Source organism: Miniopterus schreibersii (assembly GCF_964146895.1).
Source record: "Miniopterus schreibersii genome assembly, chromosome: 3".
NCBI lineage: Eukaryota > Metazoa > Chordata > Mammalia > Chiroptera > Miniopteridae > Miniopterus > Miniopterus schreibersii.
The window spans coordinates 73,553,167-73,564,642 of NC_138103.1; the positions used below are offsets into that span (position 1 = coordinate 73,553,167).

Here is an 11,476-nt window from a genome sequence, read left to right on the forward strand (position 1 = left end):
TAATTCACCAATTGTGAAAAGTGTATCAATAACACAAGATGTTAATAATATCTATGTTAAGAGAAGAGGGAGTATATGGGAGACTTCTATACTTTCTGATCATTTCTTTAAAAGCTAAAACTGCTCTAAAAATAAATTCTGTTGATTATAAATATTATTCTGATGTCTAATACTAACATTATGTGCTCAAATTTATTAATATTAACCAAAAAGAAGTTTGTTTTTGTCTTGGCTATTCAGATAATTAAAAATAGCTTTTCCTTTGAAATCTGACATTGGTTTCCTAAATGTAAGAAAAATTTCTGTCTTGTCAGTATGCTACCTGTATTAGTTTACTTGGGCTGCAGTAATAGAATACCACAGGATGAGTGGCTTAAACAGCAGAAATTTGTTTTCTCATAGCTCTGGAGGCTAGAAATCTGAGATGAGGGTGCCAAAAATTTGGGGTTCTTGTGAGGGCTCTCTCCCTAGTTTGTAGACAGCTGCCTTCTCTGTGTGTTCACGTGGCCTCTCTGTGCATGTGCACTTCTGGTCTCTTCCTCTTCTTATGACAGTGGTCCTACTGGACTGGCATCCCACCCTTATGACCTCACTGTAACTTACTTACCTACCTTAAGATCTATCTCCAAATACCATCATATTGGGGTTAGGGCTTCAACATATAGATTTGGTGTGTGGGGGGGGGCGGGCAGGTATGACACAATTCACTCCATAACAGTACCCAAAGAACCAAAGCTTCTCAATTTTGACATTATTAGAATACTGTTTTATCGTGTCTTTTCTGTTAAAGAAAGTACAGAATAAAAGCTCTATCATAAAAGAGAAAAATAATGAGTTGATAATTTCTCAAAAAGTAAGTCATTTGCAAGTGAGCAAGAAAGAAAGATCAGAAAGTGGCCAAAAAATGTGAAGTTCCCTTATCAATTATCTGTACATTTCTGAAAAACTGGAATAAGGTAAATCCAAGATGAAAAGCCAAGGGAGGTAAAATTGGTAAAACTGTGAAAGGAGCAATATGAATTAATTAGATTGTAAAACACTAAACTGATTTAGCCAGTTCAGACCATCTCGGAGCAAATAATATTCCTAAATTTTGCTCTTACTTAAAAAACAAAAACAAAACTACTAATGAAACTGCACTACAGATAAGGGGTAACATCAACCCTGCCTCTCAATATCATGTTACTACACCTAAATGATGCAGCATCTATAGTGCTTAAGTCTGCTAAAGATTAGTGTAAAAGCAGGAGGTCTACGGATAAATATGTCGATGGGAGCACATTTAATGCTGATGAGATGAGATTCCTCTTTAATGTACAACCAAATCAGTCATCGACTCTTATAAAGGAAACATGCTGTGGAGGAAAATACAGACTGTCAGTCTTACTCTGCTGCAATGATGACAATAGAAAAAAAAATAGTAGAACTACCGAAGGAAATTTGAATACATACTTTTAATATATACACCTTTCCTGTATTTGTAAGGTTAAAAAAATCTACTGATCTGGCAGAATTTGGGGGACAGGGGAGATTACTAAAATCGGAGAGAAAATGACCTGCAGAATAGGGTGTTGTACTACTGACTGAGAAATGCCGCCCAGCCTGGCGGGTGTGGCTCAGCGGTTGAGCGTCGACCTAGGATCCAGGAGATCACGGTTCATGCCCGGTCAGGGCACAGGCCCGGGTTGCGGGCTCCATCCAGAGTGAGGGACGTGTGGGAGGCAGCTGATCAATGATGACTCTCATCACTGATGTTTCTCTCTCTCCATTCCTCTTTGAAATCAATAAAAAAAATGCTGCCCATATGCTCTGGGGACTTAAATTTCAAATGTGTATATACCTTCATTTTTGCTGTGTGTGTGTGTGGTGTAAAGGCACCATTCTGTACTTGTGGCCATTAGACTGAGTCACAATCAATCACCTAATGGTTGATGCTAGAAGTGCCTGGTTCATTTTGTGTCCATGAAATGAGAAGGAGCACTCCTTCTGTAGTGTAAAGAAATAGCATATTGTTCATGTGAGAGAAATCTCATTGATACACAGCAACCTCAGAAGTAATCCACACTGTTTCGTAGAAGTGGGCTTTGGAACTGTTTGCATGAACAGAGCGCATCATATTAATAATCTCTGTTGGGAATAAGCTGCCCAAATATTGATTATTTTGTAAAATTGATACCATGTCAGCTCCCTCTGCTGATGCTGAATATTTTTAATTTAAATGTGTTATAAACACAGGAGAACTGGAGTAAAACATGCCCAAATCCAAGCAGACCACAGGAAAGAGGTACTAATAACACTGTAATCAATAGTCTGTGGAAAACTGTAAAAATAAAATGACTGAGCTTTCAGAGCAAGAGAAAGTCACCTCATTTGTTTGTGAACTACCTAAGAACACATCAGGACCAGAAAAGTAATCTTATATTAAGCAGAAATTAAAACAGGGTCTTGGAGATCTGACTAGATTCCTGTGGAATCTATATGCCTTATGTAGTTCAATAGGTATTTCTAGGACATGTATTATTTAGTAAAAGGTGGCTGGTAATTCAGGATCCCTCTCACATTAGCTTTCAGTCTTTGTAAAGGGTATCAAATACTTTATATGTACAGCTAGGAGACTGGATCAGGTGATTTTTAACTGATCAGTTTCATAATTCTAGACTTGGTAGCTGCAGTAACTAAAATGGCAACTGAAGCCTCCAATTTATTAACTCTAGAACTGTCTAAATCATGAGTTACAGAGAGGGGCCTCAGTCTTCTTTAGTAATTGTTGATGCTACACACTTTGGGGTTTGAACATGCTGAAGTCAGCTTCAACAGCCTTTTAACTGTTGAAATGATTCTGCATAATATGCTTTGGTATTCATATCTAGACACATTTTTCTTGGAAAGCACCCAACCTTTGTTGATAAAAAAGTATTCAATAGTTTAAACTACCTCATCACCAACTAATCAGCTCTCACCTACCTTCCCTCTACTTCTCTTCTACCTCCCCTGGGCTTGCTGACCGCTTAGACATGACACAATGCATATTTAACTTTAAGAGAAATGGTAATATGAATTTGACGCTATTGCAGCTACCAGGTACTTGAATGCTCACTGTAGTCTTTCAATCCAAGTGACACCTTTAAGAATTGTAAAAAAAAAATCACTGAAGAAATGCAGACATTTTGTAATGTCTATATTTCGATTAATTTTGCCCATTTTAAGTGTTACCGTTCTTTGGTAAAAGAAGGAATAAGTTCTAAAGATAAATAAAATAGTGTGAGAACCCATTCATCTCACACACTACCTGTCACAAATTACTTTCTTAGGGAGGAAATATAAGAAAATACATTACACACAGAATTAATGAGTTGTGAGCAAAGCTGAAATATACTTTTGACAATGGTGTGTGTATACTTGTACTTACATGTAAATCTTAGAAATCACCATATAAATGAATCTACACATTTTTGTTCCAAGGGATACATTTAGCCATTTTTGAGCAATTTAGGATATAAACATATGCCAATAAATTTTTATTAGACCAAATAGAGACAATAGCAAGAGGAAACTGAATCAGGTGATTTTTCAAAATTAATTTTAAGTTGTATTTTGAGGTCATAGATATTCTTTCATTCAATAAGTATTTGCTGAGCACCTACTATTTTGTCAGAAAACACAAAGAACATCAGATACCTGTATTATGAAAGTATATGAGAGAGGTTCTAAGCCAGGTGGGTAGGAGAGAGCAGGCAAAATTATCAGGGTCCTCAGAGGGAAACATCTAAGAACAGACCCTGAGGTCAAATAGAACCTTCTTTCCCCAAATGCCCGTCAGGCTGATTTCTTAGGAGGGTATGTAAGGGCTAAAATATGTAACTTTATGTGAAATACGTTAATATGATATAAAGCTTGGTCTTAACTGAAAGTTAATAATAAGTTAGCTGTCTAACTTGCCAGAACTTTATTGGATAGTTATATTCCTTTTGATAGGTCAATATTGATAACCAAGGAAAGATTCAATGAGAAAGTGGCAGCAAAGATAAACACACTAGCCTCCCTTCAAACTCCTTTTATCTTCTGGGCAAAAAAGTAGCTACACAGAGAGGCTTTTTGCTGGCTACAGAGGCAGCTCTACCAAGTTACTGCAAAAGATTGCTAGATAACAGAGACACAAAGGAGGAGGTATCTCCTGGTAGAAAAAGCACTAACCTGGAAGCTGAGAGACTCGGGCTATTTATTTTACTTATCACATCATCTTCCCCCCAAAAGCGTGTAAAGCTCCTAGGACGCTTATTGTTTTCTTTCCCTGAACAAACCTTCCTTTGAATAGTTCATGTTACCTAAGCCTCTGTTTAGTCCTCATGTCCCTGTGCCACCAGGTACTACACTAATGTGTCTTAGTCTACATATGTTTCTATACATGTTTCTTCCTTTAAATTGTAAGCTCCAGAGGATGGGCATAAGCAGTGTCTCAGGGCTATAGACTCCGTCACAATACCACCAAATATCTTGCATATGACTATATATGTTGCTGAATTGAATTAGAGGCAACTAGAGCTACTGTTCTCTCAGTTTTGGCAATGACAGGAAATTCTAACCCGTCACACATAAACCCCATTCTTTATTAAACTCACTTATGAGCCAAATCTCTAAGTACATGCTACTGCATTAAATGGGGGGAAAGCCCAATTCAGAGACTAAATTATGATTTAAATTCTCACATGACTCTGGCTGAATCAAAACGCTTGTCCTAGGACACCATGTGCTGCCACAGAATTCTGCCCCCTCCCTAGTAAACTCTAATAAAGTTAAACGGACAGAGTGCGGAAATTGCCCACGGTCCCTCTCCTGCCCTCCTGCTCAGATGTACGGTGGCAGAGCTTTGACACACAAAGCACCCAGTCCGCTTCCCCTGTCCCTCAGGCCTTCAGGGCCCGGCTCCCCATTCTCTACCCTGCTCTTCAGAGGGGGCACCGTGACTACCCTTTACTGCCCGTTTCCCTGGGTGACCTGCCACAACCCATGAGAAGGACTGTAACCACGAAGCTATTTATCATCACCAGGCTTCCCAGGCCTCTGGCCTCCTATGTTCTGTGGCACCCGCCACAACCCCCTGCATTCTGCCTGCGGCCTCCTGGAATTTGCTGGGAACACAGAAAGTGAAACGGAAATCCAGCGGTTGCTGCCTCGCAGGGCAGTCAGGAGAGGCAGAGAGGGGTCTTCCCAGCTTGGGAGCTGGCAGCGGACCTAGGTCACTGAGGGAGTTGGCAGTAAGGGGCAGAGAAGGAAGCCTCTTGGCCTGTATCGGACAGTCTGTACCGAGAGGCAGGGGTCGGGCAGGGCAGGGATCCCAGGGGCTGCCGTAGAGAAATTCCTCTGGATAGACGACAATCTGCTTCTATTAAGGTCACTTCCTCCTGGTTTTTAGATTTTTGCTTTTGATTTTGTAATGAGTTTCCATTTTATTCTACATCTTCATAGGGAACTAATGAAAAATTAGAAAAAGCTACTATTTAGATGCCATTCTGAATACAGAACTTTTACGTAAATTGTTAAAGATGAATAATTTTACGTATATTCCAGGGATGAACTGTGTGGCATTTTCATTAATTTACTTATATTCTACTTTATCTGGAAAGAATTTATGAAAGGTAGAAAGCCACAAGCCTTAGGAAGACTAAGGTTGTAACTACATGTTGAGTCATAAAACTGTTCCAAAAAAAACAATTATATTGATATGTTTAAAATATTGATATATTTTTGATCTTCAGTATAAGAAAATACAAACAAAATTAAGAGACAACTCAGAGACAGGAAGAAGAGATCTGTGAAAACTATAAGCAGATAGTTAATATCAAAATTAATTCTACAACACAAAATTTTAAAAAGACAAATATCTAACAGAAGACTGAACAAAGACTTTGAAAGCACAATTCCCAAAAGAAGAAGCCAAAATAGCCAACAATCAAGAGTGTTCAACTTCACCAGCAATCAGGAAAATTAAAATTAAAACAAGGTACTATCTCACACCGATCACACTGGGAAAAACGTAAAAGTCTAACAAAACCGAGTGGGAAAATGATACGGAGCAACAACAAGAACCTCATAAAGCACTAAGGGGAGGTATAACTAGGTACAATCATTCTGGAAAGCTATTTGGCAAGATTTGGTAAAAATGAAATGTGTATCTATGGGTTTCCAGTAAGACTTTTAGGTTTGTATGTGCCTAGGATAATATTATATCATATAGGAATGTTCATTTTAGCAACATTTTATGGTGGTAGCAAAAAATTGGAAACAACCCAAGTGTTCATCAATAGATTTGACAAACACTTTTCCATTCATTGATACACTATAATGCTATGCAGCAATAAAACTAAAGCTATATTTACATATATATTGTGTGTATATATACATATAATTCCAAAGTATGTTAAATATGGAAAAGACTGCAAAAATATACAGCAGTAGAGAATGATACACACAGCATAGTTAAGGTACAAAAAATTTTAAAGCACGTGCAATAATGTTATGTTTTGTTTACTATATATACATGTATATGCAGCAAAGATGTAAAAACATGAATGGGAATGAGAGATACCAAGTTTAGGACAATGGTAACCTCCATTCCATCTGGGTCTTAAAGGACAGAGGATTTAGACAGCAAGTAAAGTGGAGGAATGGGCATCCTGAACAAGGAAAACACCAGAAACCAAACAGCAAGTTGGGGCAGGGTATGGTGTTTGGTGAGCGAAATGCATAACGTCTGACTAAAGCGGAGAAAGCTTTATTTAGGAGTCTACAGCCTTAGCTGGTTCTAAGTCAAACAGGTACAGCTATATAAATATTTATTATACAATTTTTATATCCTCCAGAAGATAAATGGTCTGGGAAATAGTCTACCTTAAAACCAAAAATTTGAGAATATGTGTCCCCCACCCCCCCCACCCCCCCGCAATACCTGTTTTAATTTCTTTCTCTACGGACTAAACTTTAAGTAGACAGTCCCCAATTTACTTATCATTGGCCCACAGGTTTCTACTACTTTTGCATGCTGACTAAATTGGTGTCCAAAATTCAATTCTGGCCTCCTGGATAAATTATTTCAACAAGTTTTCAAATAGGCCAGGCAATTCTCATTCAGAATTAGTCTCATGCTTATCTGAGCAGTTTTAAAAGAATTTCTGAAGCTGCTTTAAAAACCTATGCTAATAATCCATTGGTTGTTTCTAAGGTGTTCCAGCTACTAAACCATCAGTGAACTAATAAGGTGCAGAGATTACAGAACTTGAAGACACTTCTATTATTATTAGAATAATCTCCTATATTTCTCCTTGCTACAGAGAAAATTAACAAGATAAAAAAATGTAACCACTCCAATTTTCTCAGCTAGCTTTGTAAGAGACTGACCACTCAAGACATTTCCCAAATATTTTCTAAAATCTAAGAAAGCAACAAAACACCTTAACAAGTGGTTGATGTTCTCAGTTTTCATCAGTATGACTTTATTTTTGTACACTTTATTGTATACTAGGGCCAAACAAAGGTATTTTAATGTGGGCATTATTGGGGTGTTGATGAAGGGACATTTTGACTAGACCTTAAATATGAACTATCAAATTTCCAAATTGAGGGAAAAAGTTTATGTTATATATGTAACATATCCTTATAGCTTCCCTGAGACTCCTTCCTTCCTGAGCCAACATTCCTCTGCCCGGTGACGGCAAAGATGCTGTAAGGTCATAGATTAGGTGACAGTCAAAGAGGCAAGATACAATTCATGGGTAGGATGAGATGGGCGTGGACCACTATCTGGAGACAAAGTATGTGCATAATTAGGAGAAAAAAATCTATACTTTCTCATCTTAGAAAGGGCTATTCCAGGGGAAACTTCTACTTGTCTGCTGATAATTTACTTCACTTAGAAATCTGTGATTCTTCTCAAAGTTACCATTCACGCTCAGTTTAAAAAGAGAGATTTGGCTGCTAAACAGTGGACTTCTTTTCTACTTAAATATCAAAAGGAGAGCACCCATTCTTTTTATATGCTCCTGATTACGCATTTATTAATCAGTGGAATGCAGTGCATTTGTAGTCCCAGTATTATCCCTGTCCTCAGGCTACAGACTGCACAGAAAATCACCTCCTCCTAACTTCCCTCGGAAAATTTCATGTGTTTATCATAAAACTCCTTATTGATCTTAGGGGACCAGGCCAATATCTCTTTAACTGCTAGTTACAACAGACTTCTGGCACTTACAAAATATGGCATACAATACCTATAATACAGTTATAAAACGTTCAATCAACCCGGACATGAAGACATGAACCCATCTGGTAATCGGCGTCATGAGGAGATCTGCGTCACACACAACTTGCTAACATCTTTTTTGAAAACAGCAATTCTGCATTTTGATGAGGCCATTCTGACCCAGTTGTATTACATTCAAAACATATACTGTGGAGGCAAATTTCATGGTTCTAAATTATTATAAAGATGCACAATCGCATTTCCGTGAAGTTCAAACTTGTATATTAAATGTACTCTCAACTTAATACTGTCTCAGTGTTACCTGTGCTTTACTTACTGCGTCCTACTCAAAACCTGCCCATGATTACAAGGTAATTTCATTAAGCATATTAAAATGACTATGCTCCTAAACCTGTAATTCTTTCGTATGAGAAAACTTCCTGCTCAATAGTTAGGGGTACCTAGGAACTCGCCCCCTCCATTCTACTTACTCCTTAATTAAACATTTAGCGTCCCTGCCAGGATGCCACCGTGGGTGCCAGTGGGAAACATATTTATATAGGAGACTAAAGATTTGACAGATGAAAGACAAAAGAAGTTCAGTCCTTCCTATGTGCGACCCTAGGGATCCTTTTCAACAACTGAAATGATTCAGGCCTTTTAAGTATCAGGTGGGGTGCTGCCCGGGAATGACTCAACTTCATTTTTTAAGAAAGGTTTTAGTAATAAACGAGTAAATAAAAACGTGAGTCTCGGACAGGCAGGCACCCGAGCGGCTGGCCTGGGGACAGCGGCGTCGGACAAGCCCCGTCCCGCCGCGCGGTGCTGAGCGCCGGGTCTGTTAGTCACGCTTCCTCGCCGAGCCTCAGCCGTCTGGTCTATAAAATGGGGCGATTTAATAGCAACCTGCCCGCGCAGCGCGCCTTTGAACTTCACTAATGAAGGCTCTCCCCGGCGCACTTAGGACTATCCGACGCCAGGACGGCAGGGAGTGCGATCTCTGAAAGACGAGGGTCCCCGCGGGGCTGCCCCAGGGCCCCGCCGCCCCGCCCGCTCCGCACCTGCGCCCGCCGCATCCCCGCCGCCGCGCCGCACGGGCCGCGCGCCCGACCCCGCACCGGGCAGACAAAGACCGTGGGGCCGCGCAGAGGGGCCGCCGCGGAGCGGGGCCGACCCCGCCTCCGGCTCCCACGCGACGCAGCTCCCCTCCGACCGCAGGGCGCCCCGCACCGACCCCGCGGCCGCAGCCTCGCGCCGGCTCAGGTTCCCGGCCGCGAGTCATTCGACCCCCTCCCGGGTCACGCGGCGCCGCAGGTGCGAAAGTTAAACCGTCGCCGCGCCCCCTGGGGCCGGGCGGGAGGCGGCGGCGGCCGCGCAGCGCAGCCCCGCCCTCGGCGCGTCCTCCCCGGGCGGCCGCGGCCCGCAGCCGCCGCCGGGCGGGGCCGGCCCAGGCCCGAGCCCCCGGAGGCCGCCCCGCGCCCCGCGCCGCCGGCCTCACCTGCGTCCAGACCTCGCGCCCGCCCCGCGCCGGGCCTCCCTCCCGCAGCCCGCTCCGAGCGCGGACCCGGCGGCTCCCGCGGCGGCGATGCGGGTTCTGCGGGACGGGAAGCGACAGGAGCCAAACCCCGCGGAAAGCGCTCGAGCCGCGCCGGCCGGGGGCCCGCGGCCTGGTTCCCGGCGCCCCGCGCCCGCCCCGCTCACCCGCGTCTGCGATCCGGCCGTGCGCGCGTGGGCGGCGCCGCGCCCTGCCCCGACCCCGCGCAGACCCGCGAGCAGCGCGGCCGCGCCCGCAGGCGGCCGTGGGAAAGTTCCTCTCGCGGGCCCCCGGGTCCGCAGGCGGCAGGAGTCGCCCCGCCCCAGCAGGGGCCTCCCCCTCGGCCGCCCAGCCCCCCGCGTCCCGAGCGCGGGGCCCACCTGCTGCGTCTGTTCCCGGGCGCCCCGCCGTCCACCGCAGCCTCGGACTCTTCCCGGGCAGCACCCCGCCTGGCGGCTCCCCTGCGGCCTCACCCCCGAGGTGCTCACCTGGTGCCCGGCTCCACCTGCGGGCAGCCCCACTGACCACTGAGGCTCCGGCTCCAGGCGGGGCGGGGCGCCCGAGGCCGCAGGGGGAGCCGCAGCCTGCAGGGGCCGGGCGGCAGCTGGAAGGAGCGTGGGCTCCTAGCCGTCCGCACCTGGATCCTGAGCAATGAAAATAGGCGATCAAAAGGCTATAAATAAGGTTGGGAATATAAAAAGCAAGTTTTATTAGTTGGCTTGAGGAAGCGGAAGGAAGCTAGGGGTGAACCTCCAAAAAGTGTGTAGCTGTGTGCCACCCGGGATGCCCATTTGCCTGAAGGGGGTTCCTGGGGAGCTTTGTCCCAGGACTTGGGCTGTATGAAATCATTTTCCACCTGAAAATCCGATGAATCAGTAACAAGACCAAACAAAGACATGGCAAGAAAACATCAGGCTAATAAACCTTAAGAACAGTAGTGCAAAAATCCACAACAAAGAACTAGAAAACCAAACCCCGAGACGTAGAAAAAGCATTTAAAACACGACCAAGAGGACTTATCTAAGTAATGCAAGTTGGTTTGGCAAACACTGTCTATCAGTAGGAGAAAGGATACGAACCACAGGATCATCTCAATATGTGAAGAAAATACTTTTCACAGAATTTAATGGTAAAAACACTCTACAAACCAGGAATGGAAGGGAACTTCCCCAACCTGACAGCCGATCCCTGTGAAAACACCCCATGAACATCATACCTAACAGTGGAGGAGTGAATCCTTGGCCCTCAGATCAGGAGTAAGGCAAGGTGTCTCCTCTCGCTGCTTCTGTTCAGCACTGTCCTGCAGGTTCTAGCCAGGGCGATGACGCAAGGAAAGGTCAACTTTTTAATAGTGAACAGAGCAAACGGAAGGAGGAGAGGTGTTGAGGGAACCCAGGCAACAATTCTCAGAACCGAAGGGCAGTAGGACACAAGCTCTCAGCTCAGTGGGTAAACGTGAGCAATACCAAAGTGTATTATTGGATTTTTCAAAGCACGTGTGTTAGAAGAACTTGATAGCTTCCAGGGAGAAAAAATAGATCATTTATGAAGATTCAGAAATCAAAATGGCATTGGACTTTTTGGCAGAAACATAAAATAAATTCCGGGGGAAAAGAGTTTCCAACCTAGAAATTAATAAAGCTATGAGGTTACAAAAAGATATTTTTAGATATGCAAAGTTTTAAATATTCTTTTCATGCACCCTT

General features: G+C 43.5%; 1 protein-coding gene across 6 annotated transcripts in view; it reads right to left on the bottom strand.

The window, feature by feature from the left end:
- RNF180 (ring finger protein 180) overlaps window positions 1-11,049 on the bottom strand; it is a 68,631-nt gene extending 57,582 nt beyond the window's left edge. For 2 of the 6 annotated variants that reach the window (XM_081132652.1, XM_081132649.1), the window contains exon 1: window positions 9,735-9,812. The gene's annotated coding sequence lies outside the window, so the exon portion shown is untranslated. Of the gene's footprint in view, window positions 1-9,734; window positions 9,813-9,937; window positions 10,105-10,150; window positions 10,294-10,986 lie in introns of those variants that run through there. The other 4 variants (XM_081132650.1, XM_081132647.1, XM_081132648.1 and 1 more) reach the window with 4 other exon arrangements.
- Window positions 11,050-11,476: the final 427 nt, after the last annotated feature.